The following is a 13,179-nucleotide window of genomic DNA, read 5'->3' as shown; positions in this document are numbered from 1 at the left end:
ACTCCGGATGTGCTGACCCCTGCGATTTCCCCAAATGTGGGAAACTCGACTGCATAATTTGTGGTAGTGGGGGACTGCGTTCGCGCTTTCCCCTGGCTTTTTGTGGTGTCTAAAGAAAGAAATACGAAAAGCTAATTCTCATTTGGTTTCGCCTTCCGTGTCTCACTTCTTTTTACCGCAAGGGTTGGAGGAGGGTAGGAACAACGTGTCGCTCCTTTTCTGCTGCAGAACTAAAAGAGCGTCTGGCTATCGATGGCCGAACAGGCCTTCCCTTTCTGCTTTTTACGGAGGTTGCTCTATGGCCTGCAGTTTGGGGTTCTCACGCTCTGTGAAAACCTTCGTGTTTTTTCTCTTCCTCCTCAGTCACCTTTTAGAGTTTCTGGGATTCCTGTGCTACTGAGGAATGTGTTGTCACCTCAGAGGGCCTGGTGGAAACTTCGCAGACAAGAGCTCATCTTCGGGATCAAAGCAGGGCCTTTCAGGCTCTTAGTGCCCCCTTCGGTTGTAGACATAACACGCTGTAGGGGAACGGCTCTGCGGGCGCCCGGGTGCCCTTGCGCAGATTCATCGAGGCCCACAGGTCAGTACCGAGATCTCACCTGTCTTAGCGGAAATGCGCTGCCATCCTCTGGGTCAGCAAATCCGGCGTGCAATGGATAAGAAGATGGGACATTTGATGAGGAGCCGGGTCTAGTTTCCCTACTATCTCCTGTCGTTTCCATAGCTGGTCTTCAGACTTCACTTGAGTGGCAGTTTCCTTGTTTGTTTGATCGCTTCCACATCCTACACCCATTGCCCGGCAACGTTCTAGATAGCACCCCGACCCATCCCTCCCGCCCCCCAGCCGCTTCTTCCTATTTCTGCCGCCTGTGTCCTCCGCGTCCCTCTTTCTTCAGGCCCTCGCTTATCACCTTCATGGACGGAAAATACTTAGCTCTCTCTCAACCTGCGGTGTGCACCTGACACGCATCAGCACCCTGGCAGATTCCTTAATACCCTTCTAAAATGGCATTGTAAATTCATCTCTTTTTAACTCCCGCAAGTATCTCATTGGTTTTGTCCCTGCGCTACATGAACATGAATATTCCACTACACAAGAAAGCCCCAGGCCTGGTGATGGCGCTTCTGGGCACTTTGCCAGCCTCTCCCAGGGTGTTTTCTGACCCCACCCACATCTGATTCCTAATGTCCTGGTGAATAGAAACTCCCTGGCCCACACTGAAAAAACGGAGGACGGGGTCGGGGTGGGTGCCGGTGTGGTCGGGGAGGGGGCGGGGGTAGGACGGCCTATGGCGTCCCCTGGTGGCTACCCCGGGAATGGCACTCATAGATCCGCACGGCCCGAGAAGCCTCTGCCATTCCGACCAGAGGGCGGGTGTAGAAAACCGCGGCTCGAAAGAAACCCGAGTAGACCGCACAGGATGCCCAGCGAGTGTTCAGGACACTGCGAGTGGAAGCCGTATGCCCTACGGACTGATGCAGTTGGATGAAGAGGAGCCATTTACTTCCAACCCCAGCAGCAGGCATTGCCTTGCTCAAATATAAAATACATGAACCAAAACCAAAAGCAACCTTCAGTGCTTTGCTGATGAGCAAACAGGTTTTGAGAATGTTTAAGTAATGTCCCTTGTTTCCGGACTGTCATCACTAACGTATGCTTCGGATTCCTGATGGAGAAGTTTCTGAACAAAAAGCAGCCCACCAATCCAGTGGCTAAGAACTGCTTGGATATTGGTTTCCAGGCCCATCAAACATACCGAGGTTCTGACGAAGACATGGGCTTCTGTCTGCCTTTGGGAAGGCTGATTCCTCAGGTTAAAAAAAAAAAAATTAATTTTTCTTCTTGAAAGCTTAGACACGGTGTCCCTCTTTGCCAGAAAGTCTCATTCCTGGATAGTCCTGTCCCACGCTGGGGACGGGAGCAAACGAGCCGCCTCAGGAATTTTTAAGAGTGCCTAGAAGTCCAATGGAAAGGGCATTACAGCCAGGTGCCCTGGCTCACACCTGTAATCCCAGCACCTCACGGGGCCAAGGTGGGTGGATCGCCTGAGTCCAGGAGTTCCAGACCAGCCTGGGCAACATGGCAAAACCCCACCTTTACTGAAAATACAAAAATTAACCAGGTGTGGTGGTGTGCGCCTGTAATTGCAGCTACTCAGGAGGCTGAAGCATGAGAATCATTTAAACCCTGGAGACGGAGGTTGCAGTGAGCTAAGATTGAGCCACTGCACTCCAGCCTGGATGAGGTGACAAAGCAACACTCTTTGGATAAAAGGGCATCATAGAGTGGCCAGAGAGAGAGACAGAGAGTTGCCTCAGTTGTCTCCAGCTGCTGTGACTTATTGAATCATCTCTAGTCTTGAGAATACCATGAGATCAGCAGAGCACACCTTAAACCCACGAAAAAGCTGTGTAGTTGTCAGCCAAAACACCACTTGTCTGTTATTTATACTAGAAAAGACCAGGGGAAAGCGCGAACGCAGTCCCCCACTACCACAAATTATGCAGTCGAGTTTCCCACATTTGGGGAAATCGCAGGGGTCAGCACATCCGGAGTGCAATGGATAAGCCTCGCCCTGGGAAAACCACCTTCGTGATCATGGTATCTCCCCTGCCAGGTAAGTATGAGTGCATTCGCCTCCGCCCCGACACAGCCTCATACGCCTCACCCTTTACACGCACGGTCACTTGCCGCGGGCACCGCGTCCCCAGCCCTCCTAGCCCAGGCACAGAGCTGGGACTCTCTGTCCCACCAGCGGTCGAGGACTCGCTCCCATGGCGGGGAACTCCTTCGTCGGGAAGCAGCAGGTGGCCAAGCAGCAGCCCCTGCGCCGCCTCATCTGCATAGAAGTCGCCCCCTCCGTGATGTCACCGACAGTGTCTTTCCCAGTGACTGTCTACACTTCCGCTCCACCCTCCGCCACTCAGCCGACCAACCCGCTGCCGGAGCCGGCGGGGAAGTGACGTCGGCCTCTCCCTCCCTTCCCTCCCGCCCTGGTCCTCTGGGGCGGTGCGCCGAGACCCCGCAGCTGGTCTTCCCCAAAAAAGCGACTGCTTAACCTCTGCCCTGTGGCGCCCAGCTGGAAGCCTGTGCACCGTCCTCAAATAATGGATTTTAATTCGCAGACTAGAACGTTTAGGATTACAGGAAACCGGTTCTTTTCAAACATAGTTATCTTTGTGAAGTAGCATTGAGCTTGAAATTGGAAGCCCTTGCATATCAGAGAAATCATATCTATGAAACTAGAGGGGCTGCTCAGATGACGGCACACCATCCGTCCTTCCTGATTTTACCAGCAGTAATGTCATAAAGACAATTGTCCAATTTCGTGAATCTGGTAGGTTTGGTTTCTTGTTTTTGTTTTGTTTTGTTTTCAAATACAGTATTGTACAAAGAAAAAGCAGAGTGTAGTTGCTGTCTCAATGTAATGCCTCTCTGGGCCTGAGGATTTGAAAAGGCTCACATTCCTCATATAAAAGTTTTTCCTCATTTGCCCTTTAAATTAAACTTTTCTTGAAAGTGTTGACGATCAAAAGCAGGGCCAATGTTTTTCCTTGCCAGAAAGACTCATTCCCAGATAGTCCCGTCCCACACGGGGAGCCGGGGAGGAAAGGAGTCCTCTCACTGATGAAGTTTTAACAGCACCCAGTAGCTGAATTGGTGTAATCACAGAATGGAAAAAAAAGAAAAAGGGAGAGAGATCTTGGTCAGTTCCATAGTTGCTGTCACTTGTTGAAACGTCTCTAGTCTTCAGAGTACCGTGAATTTAGTTTCTCAGAAGAGGTAAGCAATGAGAAACATATAACATTAACAACTTGAGTAGTAGAAATTTAATGCACACAACAATGATAATCACAAAGAGAATCTGTGTGGCAGAACAGCAAGGGCACCTGCTCCATTAGGCAGCCAGCTGAAAACAGCAGGGAAACATCAAATCCCAGTTCTTCTTCAGGGATTTCTTATAGCCAACTGGCTTCTTTCTGATTTTTTCAAGAGGTTCTACTTCGTGGGAAGTATTTATGTATATGCAACAGAAGGTATTTGCCACCCACATACATCTCCCTGCTCAGCTAAATGTATCACTAAAGCGATACGATTATCTAGTACAACCTTAGCCAGTGAATAGCTTTTTGTTGGGCTGCAAAAGAGGCCGCAGTTTTATCAGCAATATTTTCCTTTCTTTTTCTTTTTCTCTCAGAGACAGCATCTGACTCTGTGGCCCAGGCTGGAGTGCAATGGCACCGTCACAGCTCACTGCAGCCTCGAACTCCTGGGCTGAAGTGATTCTCCTGCCTCAGCCCCCGAGTCACTGGGATAACAGGCCAGAGCCGCCATGCCTTGTTTTCATCAGCAATGTTCCCTAAGGTTACAGAAAGATTTGTAACCCTGGGAAGAAAGACTCCCTTCAAGCAAAAGTGTTCTCGCCATAAAATGCAAGGAGTTATCTTCCTGATGGCCAGGCAGATAATTCTCAGGTTTTGCCCCAATAGAATCTCTATCTAAAATAGAGTGGTGGTCAGGCCTGGTGAGAAGTTTGAGGGAACTTGCCCAACGTTGGGTTTCTTCAGAGCCATATATGTATTCAGATATCCTAAAAGACATTGCCCTCCATCACTCCATGTCCTTAGACATGTATAGGACCTGGATGGTGATGTCCTCCAGACAAAATAAATGCGGGTGCAGAACAGGAAAGTGTATTATCATTTGAGTACATCAGCTTTTGGGCATTTTAACCCATGGGTCAGACACGTTAGAGCAAGAGTGTGGGCGACGGAAAATCCGCCAGGGAGTCTTGGCCAGCAAGAGGGTCCCGACCTGAAAGAGGGGGGGCGCAGAAATAAAGAGAGACAGAAAAGCTGGGGTCTGGAGGGCTGAAAAGGCAACGCCTAAACAGCCAATTTATTTTTGTCCAGGGTCTCAATATATACCTTAAGATCAAAGGTGTTTACACAATCAACAATAAGAGGAATGGAAATTTACAAAATATAGGATCACAAAAACAATCTTAAGTATGACATTCAAGGATCATAAAAGTGGGCAGGTGGTATGCTTTATCTGTTTTTACCAAAAGACACTTGTGAATAACAAAACCCAAGAGTCACAAGCTAAGCCATAAAGTCATTATCTAGGGCTCAAGGCGGTCATGCGGATAAGGTAAAACTTCTTGAAAAGTAAAGTCGTAAAGGTCATGCAGAGGCCTAGTGGAGACATAATGTCTGACAAAACCACACAACCCTTGCCCAAGTGGCACTGTAGTCAGAAGTAGAAACGTTTGCAACATCAGTCGTTTCTTAGCTCCTTCTTTCCCATAGCTCGACTGCCTCCAGCAGGAAACTGTGTTTTGGGCTCAAGCTCACCGTCTGGTGAGGCCCACACATTAGGGGGCCTTACACGGGAGCGATCCCCACACAAGAGGGCAGGTTGACAGCAGGAGGGAGTGTGTTCCTTTTAATTTCCCAATAGCACAGTCTTGCTTGCCACAGTCTTTTCAGAGTGAGGTGACACTCTGAAGTTGTTGCTGTTTGTTTCTGTGGGTTTTGTGTGTTTGTTTTTGAGACAGGGTCTCACTGTCACCCAGGCTGGAGTGCAGTGCCATGATCAGGGTTGACTTCTGCCTTGGCCTCACAAATTCAAGCAATCCTCTTACTCATTCTCCTGAGTAACTGGGACTGCAAGCGTGTGACACCACACCCTGGGGTGTAAACTGGGGTTTGAGGTTTTAGCTCGCTCCCTAACGGACAGGCTCCCTTAATCTTCTGGAATACAGATTGTCTTCATGATTATCATTCTTGTGTGCATTATATTTCTACTACCTTGCTAATTTGTTTTTCTTCTTTTTCTTTTTCTTTTTTCTTTTTGTAGAGACAGGGTTTCATCATGTTGCCCAGGTCGGTGTCAAACTCCTAGGCTTCGGGGATCCACCCACCTTAGTGTCCGGTGTCCCTCAGTGTTGGGATTACAGGTAGAAACCACCGTGCCTGGCCTGAACTAGTGTCTTTTACTAAGGCAACTAAGTATTTAAGCCATTGAGAAAAGCACAGTTTATAAGGGAATCATTCTGGTGCCCTTAAAGGCTAGTGTCAGCCATTTCAGATACTGTTTAAAGAAGCCTCCATCGAGTGTCCCTGCAGAACCACTGTTGCCCGCCTCTCCGTGCCGCACCCGACAAGCATTGCGTTGCTGCTGTGTCCCACTGGCTCCACCACGTTGAAGAAATTTGACAAGAAGGACGAGGAGTCAAGTGGAGGCTCCAACCCACTCCAGCACCTTGAGAAGACAGCCATACTCCAAGAGGCCCGTGCATTTAATGAAACTCCCATCAATCCTCGGAAATGTGCCCACATCCTCACCAAGATCCTTTATCTCATAAACCATGGGGAGCATCTGGGGACCATGGAAGCGACCGAAGCCTTCTTTGCCATGACCAAGCTCTTTCAGTCCAATGATCTCACACTCTGTCGGATGTGCTACGTGACCATCAGGGAGATGTCTTGCATCGCAGAGGATGTCATCATTGTCACCAGCAGCCTAAGAAAAGACGTAACTGGGAAAGGAGACAACTATCAGGGCCCAGCTGTGCAAGCCCTCTGCCAGACCACCGACAGCACCATGCTGCGTGCTACTGAGCGCTGCATGAAACAGGCCATTGTAGACAAGGTGCCCATGTCTGCAGCTCTGCCCTGTGTCTTCCTTGCACCTGCTGAAATGCAGCTTTCACATGGTCAAGTGCTGGGTGAATGAGGCTCAGGAGGTGGCATCCAGTGATAACATCATGGTCCAGCACCACGCACTAGGGCTCCTGTACCACGTGTGTAAGAATGACCGCCTGGCTGTCAATAAGATGACCAGCAAGGTCACCCGGCATGGCCTTAAGTCTTCCTTTGCCTACTGCATGATGATCCAGGTGGCCAGCAAGTAGCTGGAAGAGGAGGATGGCAGCCATGACAGTCCACTGACTTCATCGAGCACTGCTTGTGCAACAGGCATGAGATGGTGGTGTGCGAAGCTGCCTCGGCCATCGTCAACCTGCCAGGCTGCAGTGCCAAGGAGCTGCACCAGCTGTGCCAGTGCTCCGGCTGTTCTGCAGCTCACCCAAGCCTACTCTCCATTATGCGGCTGTTCGCACCCTCAATAAGGTTGCCATGAAGCATCCGTCAGCTGTGATAGCTTGCAGGCTGGATCTGGAGAACCTGGTCACAGATTCAAACCGCAGCATTGCCACGCTGGCTGTCACCACACTCCTTAAGACAGGCAGTGAGAGCAGCATCGACCGCCTTATGAAGCAGGTGTCCTCCTTCGTGTCAGAGATCTCGGATGAACTCAGCGTGGTGGTTGTCCAGGCCATCAGTGCCCTGTGTCGGAAGCATCCTCACAAACACGCCAGCCTCATGAACTTCCTGCTCACCATGCTGCGGGAAGAGGGTGGCTTTGAGTACAAGCGCGTCATTGGGGACTGCATCGTCAGCATCACTAAGAACTCAGGGAGCAAGGAGACAGGGCTGTCACATCTGTGCGAGTTCATTGAGGACTGCAAGGTCACAGTGCTGGCCACCCGTATTCTGCATCTCCTGGGCCAGGAGGGACCCAAGACCACCAACCCTCAAAGTACATCTGCTTCATCTATAACGGAGCGGTCTTGGGGCATGAGGAGGTCCGGGCAGGTGCTGAGAGTGCTCTGGCCAAGTCTGGAGCACAGAATGAAGACATTCCCCAGTATCGTGGTGTTGCTGAAGAGGTATGTGATGGATGATGACAATGAAATAAGGGACTGAGCCACCTTGTCTAAAAGTCCTGGAGTGAAGCAGAAGGCCCTCAATGCGGGCTATGTCCTAAATGGTCTGACTGTGTCCATCCTGGTCTGGAGAGGGCTCTGCATCAGTACACACTAGAACCATCAGAGAAAGCTTTGACCTCAAGTCTGTGCCCCTAGCCACTGCACCCATGGCAGGGCAGAGAATGGAAAGCAGCCCCATCACTGCAGACAGCCTGATAAAGTGGCAGCTACCAGGAGATCTTCCAGGAGCAGTTGGCGGCAGTGCCTGAGTTCCAGGGACCTGGGCCCGTCTTAAAGTCCTCGCCTGAGTCGATGGCCCTCACTGAGTCAGAGACCAAGTATGTCATCGGCTGCACCAAACACGCCTTCACTGACCACATGGTGCTTCAGTTTGACTGCAGGAACACATCCAGTGACCAGACCCCAGAGAATGCCACAGTGCAGATGAGCCCACTGAGGCCTATGAGGGGCTCTGTTATGTGCCTGCCCAGCGCTTGCCCTACAACCAGCCTGGGACCTGCACACTGGTGCACTGCCCAAAGGAGACCCCACAGCTGTGGCCTGCACATTCAGCCGCATGCTGAAGTTCACTGTCAAGGACTGTGCTCCCACCACTGGGGAGACCGACGACGAAGGCTATGAGGATGAGTATGTGCTGGAAAGTCTGGAAGTTACTGTAGCTGATCACATTCAAAAGGTCATGAAACGACTTCGAAGCAGCCTGGGGTGAGGTGGGGGATGAATTTGGGAAGGAGGAAATGTTCACCTTGTCTACCATCAAGATACGTGGAGAGGCTGTGGATAACATCGTGAAGTTCTTGGGAATGCACCCTTGTGAGAGGTCAGACAAGGTGCTGGATGACAAGAACACCCACACGTTGCTCCTGGCTGGTGTGTTCTGGGGTGGTCGTGACATCCTGGTGCACTCTCAGCTGCTGCTTTTGGACACAGTGACAATGCAAGCGACAGCCAGAAGTTTGGAGGAGCTGCCAGTAGACATCATTTTGGCATCTGTGGGCTAAGGGGCCAGCCTGCACAGGACCCTTCCCCAACACTACCTGGAAGTTGTGCCTTCCTCATGAAACTGCTGGAAACCCCTCCCCAAGCTTCTGTATTCAAAAACAATTAGGAATCATTGCAGATATGTATCTTTTATTCTGCCTCCCTGTCCAGGGGTGACTTTTCTTTTTTTTTTAATAGGGGTTGATTTTAACTTGTCCTAAATCTTGCTATCCTCCCTTCCTGGAAAGGGACATCATAAATGAATAAAACATTCTCAACTCTTCTTGAATTTATCCCCCAAGAGATCATCTTATCCCTGTAATAAATCAGCATGTATTTATTTAAAAAAAAAAAAAAAAGGAGAAAGAATTCTCCATCAAATGTGGTGCCTCATATCTGTAATCTCAGCATTTTGGGAGGCTCAGACAAGAAAATCACTGTGCCCAGGAGTTCAAGACAAGCCTGGGTAACAGATGAGAGAGAATCCTCATCTATACAAAAAACCAAAATATAGCCAGGCGTGGGGACACACACCTGTGGTCACAGCAGCTACTGCAAAGGCTGAGGTGGGAGGATCGCTTGAGCTCGAGAGATGGAGGCTGGCCGGGCCATGATCCTGCCATTGCGTTCCAACCTGGAAGGCAGAGTGGGACCCTGCTCCAATAAAGACACGGGTTCTCAAACCACTCAGACTGTTTGGAAATGGTGGTGTTGTTGTTGTTGTTGTTTGGTTTTTGTTTTTCTTTCTTTTTTTTTTTTTTTGAGACAGAGTCACTCTATCTCCCAGGCTGGATTGCAGTGGCAGGATCTTGGCTAACTGCAACCTCTCCCTCCTGGGTTCAAGTGATTCTTTTGCTTCAGCCACCTGGCAAATTTTTGTATTTTTAGTAGCTACGGGGTTTCACCATGTTGGCCAGGCTGGTCTCGAACTCCTGACCTCAAGTGATTTACCCACCTTGGCCTCCCAAAGTGCTGAGATTACAGCCATGAGCCACCACACCTGGCTCTCAAATCATTTTAAGTAAGAAAAGACAGCTTTGTCTGACTTTTAGTACATTGCTGAATTATCCCCCAATCTACATTTTTAGGAAGGACCTGGGGAATGGCAACACAGTTATTTGGCCAAAATACAGACCCTTTCACGTCCTTCTTCAGTCTGTTTTTGAAAATCCTTCCATTTTGCCTTTTGTATCCAGTTTAGTGGCCTTGCCTTCTTACACCCGCACATGAATTAATTGATGAAGGTCAGAATATTTGGGCTCAAAGGTTTCAACAGTTAAGTCAAATTTTCTCCCAAACCCTATAGGATCTTGGAGACTGCTTTAGAAACAGAAGGGGAAAATGTATTTACATTTAGACGAGGGAAGTCTTATATAACATTTTAATTCACATTATGGTGAAGCGGAATACACAGTGGTAGGCTCCCCTCTTCCTGTGGGAATTACCTTGAAAGGGGCTGTCAGAACAGAAGTTTCAGGGAAGGGGCCAGAGTCCTGGGGACTCTCCTCAGGGGACGGTGATGGAAGAAGAGGCAAGGCAGGACAGGAGGGCTCAGGTGAGGGAGACTATGCAGGTGCAGGGCTGGAGGAGAAGGAGCAGGTGGAGGAGAAAGAGACAAAGCCTCCTCAGTATTTTTCAAGTCAGAAAAAGTCTGCTTACTGCCTTCGGTTTAATCCTCAATGGAGTCAATTTTCTCAGAACTTCTTTTAGAAATTTCTATGTATCATTGGAAGTAAGACTCCCATATAATTTGTCTGGTTCTAAAACCAATTTTTTTTTTTTTTTTTTTTAGACAGGGTCTCACTGTGTCATCTAGACTGGAGGGCAATGATGTGATCTTGGCTCACTGCAGCCTCCACCTCCAAGGCTCAACTGATTGTCCTGCCTCAGCCTCTCAGGTAGCTGGGATTACAGGCACACCCCACCACTGCCTGGTTAATTTTTGTATTTTTAGTAGAGATGGGGTTTCACCATGTTGTCCAGGCTGGTCTGGACTCCTGACTTCAAATGATCCACCCATCTCGCCCTCCAGAAGTGCTGGAATTACAGGCGTGGGGCAGCATGCCCAGCCTAAAACCAAATATTTCTAATTGTCCACACTAATACAATATTTTAGGCATTTCAAAAAGATCCCCATTTTCTCCATTCTGCTCATGACTTTTTCTGGTTAGGCGGATCCTGTTTCTTGGATATTTACAAGAGGACGATTCATAAGTGTTATACAGAAGCCCAGCTGGTGTTTCTAAAGGTGGTTGTTTTTTCACAGCGTGCTCAGAATTTGAAGCTTGATTTCCCGTAATTCAGAGCTTTTCAAAGATAAGCAAGGCCCGAGACGTGTTTTGGGTCACAGTGTGCTGATTATGAAGTCACTCCTACAGATGTCACCTGAGTCATTTATCTCTCTCTCAGTGGCTCCCACTGTTTCTAACCACTAGATGGTCACATAGTGAATATGCCACAGGGGACCCGTCCCACAGATACCATCCCGGAAGAGCAGGAAAGGGGATTCATGGAGATATTCTCCGACAGGGAGTGCCCTGTGAGGCCGTCTTTGCCTGGTGAGTAGTGACCCTGTTACCTCTGCAGAGTCCCCGGTCACTTGGAGCACTTGAATGGGTCAGCGGGAACAGATCACTTCTTTTCTTCAGGGTTAAGAACTGACAGGAGCTCGTCACAAATGAAAAGCTAAGTTCGAATGTTCAAAAAGGCATGCCACATAAAGGGAAACCACCAGTGCCTACCTGGTGCTTTGTCATTACAGGATACTGCCAACCAACTTTCCAAAGTTTTTGAATTATTTATACTTCTGCCAGAAATAAGTAGGAGATTCCCGTGCCCTCGTTCTGCCAAAATTTGGGAATATGGGTCTTTTTTCAAAGTCAAGTTTAACTGGGTGCAGTGGCTCATGCCTGTAATCCCAGCACTTTGGGAGGTCCAGGCGGGTGGATCACAAGGTCAGGAGTTTGAGACCAGCCTGATCAACATGGTGAAACCCTGTCTCTACTAAAAATACAAAAAAAAAAAAAAAAAAAAAAAAAAATTAGCCGGCCGTGGTGGCATACACCTGTAATCCCAGCCACTCAGGAGGCTGAGGCAGGAGTATTGCATGAACCCAGGAGGTGGAGGTTGCAGTGAGCCGAGATAGCGCCATTGCACTCCAGAGTGGCCAACAGAGTGAGACTCCATCTCAAAAAAAAAAAAACCAGTCAAGTTTATTGAGGTATAATTAAAACTCAGCAGCATTACATTATGCACATTGTTTTCATGACATTCTATCTTTGCAAAGCTGGCTTTTGACGGTAGCTCTGATTAAAAAGCTGGTAGCAAATGAAAACTTCAGTATGTGACAAAGAATGAAGGTGGCCGCTTGAGAGCGTTTGAGAAGCTATGAGGTGCACAACACCGAGGCATGTTATTTTAAAATGTCAAAATATTAAAAACAACAAATGACTTGAGTGAACATTTACAAAATTCCCAAGAGTTAAGAGAATACATGGCCACGCGTGGTGGCTCACGCCTGTAATCCAAGCACTTTGGAGGCCAAGGCGGGCGGATCACCTGAGGTCAGGAGTTCAAGACTAGTCTGACCAACATGGTGAAACCCCATCTTTAAAAAAAAAAAACAAACAGAGAACACATAAGAATACCCACAGCACCAGTGGCATACCTACAACATACAGAAATCTATCTGAACCCAGCAAGCAATGGCATTCTCCAAGTGAATTAATGAAGTGAGAGACAACCAAAGGCAATCAAAATTATCAACTCCATTTCATATTCGTCATTAATTTTTAAATTAACTATATATCATAAAATTACAAATTGAGCTGACATATAATAATAGAGAATGATAGTGTTACATATTAGATGATATCTAAAAGTATTTACCCAGGCACCCTAAGTGGAATAATTGAGTCTTCTGGTTTATAGAGTCATAAAAATTAACTCCATTCTAAAGATTTTACCTACTTACTTTATAACTGAGTCCAAAGCTCATATCTCTTTGCTGCATTACAGCCAATAATTTGAGAGACAAAGTGTAGGGGCAGGGAAGGTGACTGTATTCCAGAGAGCCGCCAAACTGGACAGATGGTGAACTAATATCCTAAAGAACCAACTTAAGTTAATATGGATTTCAGGCCCTTTGTATGTTACAGAAGTGAGGAAGAAGGAGGTTGAGGTGAAGGGGTCTGATAATGACAGGCTTATGGGCTGCAGTGAGAGCCCAAGGCGGTGGTGAAAATTCTTTGTCCTTTGCCAGGTCACAACGCTCTTATAAATCTTCAACATAACACTGTTTCTTGTGTATACAACCTCTTTATCTTCTCAGGAGTTAGTGTTTCAGGAAGGGTTTTTTTTTTTTTTTTTTTTTTTTGTCAGGGAGCCACACTACCTCTACCCA

At 48.1% G+C, this 13,179-nt stretch overlaps 1 non-coding gene and 2 pseudogenes across 2 annotated transcripts; 2 read left to right on the top strand and 1 right to left on the bottom strand.

Annotated features, from left to right (window-relative positions):
• On the top strand, window positions 1-95 carry LOC119469957 (annotated as a pseudogene; the record flags this gene model as incomplete).
• A 2,367-nt stretch (window positions 96-2,462) lies between these two features.
• On the bottom strand, window positions 2,463-2,626 carry LOC119469956. Its single transcript, XR_005198824.1, has one exon. It is a non-coding gene; the product is annotated as a U1 spliceosomal RNA (small nuclear RNA).
• A 149-nt stretch (window positions 2,627-2,775) lies between these two features.
• LOC108298920 lies at window positions 2,776-8,797 on the top strand (annotated as a pseudogene). Its single transcript, XR_005198822.1, has 2 exons — window positions 2,776-2,862; window positions 6,095-8,797. The product of XR_005198822.1 is annotated as a coatomer subunit gamma-1-like (transcript).
• Window positions 8,798-13,179: the final 4,382 nt, after the last annotated feature.

This window comes from Cebus imitator, unplaced genomic scaffold, assembly GCF_001604975.1.
Source record: "Cebus imitator isolate Cc_AM_T3 unplaced genomic scaffold, Cebus_imitator-1.0 Scaffold1210, whole genome shotgun sequence".
NCBI lineage: Eukaryota > Metazoa > Chordata > Mammalia > Primates > Cebidae > Cebus > Cebus imitator.
This window is presented reverse-complemented; position numbering and strand designations above follow the sequence as displayed.